General features: G+C 37.0%; 1 long non-coding RNA gene across 1 annotated transcript in view; it reads left to right on the top strand.

Moving 5' to 3' along the window:
* Positions 1–486, top strand: part of LOC137977755 (uncharacterized) — a 1,715-nt gene extending 1,229 nt beyond the window's left edge. The window contains exons 2-3 of the long non-coding RNA XR_011117877.1: positions 1–94; positions 374–486. The exon at positions 1–94 is cut by the window's left edge and continues 10 nt beyond it. This is a non-coding gene — a long non-coding RNA (uncharacterized lncRNA). The remainder of the gene's footprint in view (positions 95–373) is intronic.

Here is a 486-nt window from a genome sequence, read left to right as displayed (position 1 = left end):
AAGGTCTGGATCTCATGCACTGGGTAACAACACAACTGAATATTGCCGAAAAGAATATTTCGGCCTACTCTGGAAAGACAAAACGGGGGAAAAGGTTTGTGATTGTTTATATCAACCTAGCCTAACGTTGAGGGTATTATTGATTAAGACACAAACCTATGAATAATACTTAATTGTTATCTCAGTGTTTTGTCTAGTATATTACAATAAATCTGCTTTATTGCCTGCTAAAAGAACTTTCTGGCTGGCTGTTGACTTTTGGAAATACATTTTGCCATTGCGTGACTAATAATTCAAAGTGTCAAAGTGCACGCAATTTTTGGTTCCTAACGGGTCGTGGACGCTTATGTGTGTGTATTTCTTTCATCTATAGTACTGGTTGGACCCACAAAAGAAAATCACCTCGCAACTGAATGGTAAATAATAAGTATGACAATATCAATCTTTATGGCATCCACTTTGGAGTTAGTTTCCCATGACTAAGTC

The sequence above is a fragment of the Montipora foliosa genome, chromosome 11 (genome assembly GCF_036669935.1).
Source record: "Montipora foliosa isolate CH-2021 chromosome 11, ASM3666993v2, whole genome shotgun sequence".
Classification (NCBI taxonomy): Eukaryota; Metazoa; Cnidaria; class Anthozoa; order Scleractinia; family Acroporidae; genus Montipora; species Montipora foliosa.
Note: the sequence above shows the minus strand (reverse complement) of the source record. Positions and strands in the feature narration are given on the sequence as shown.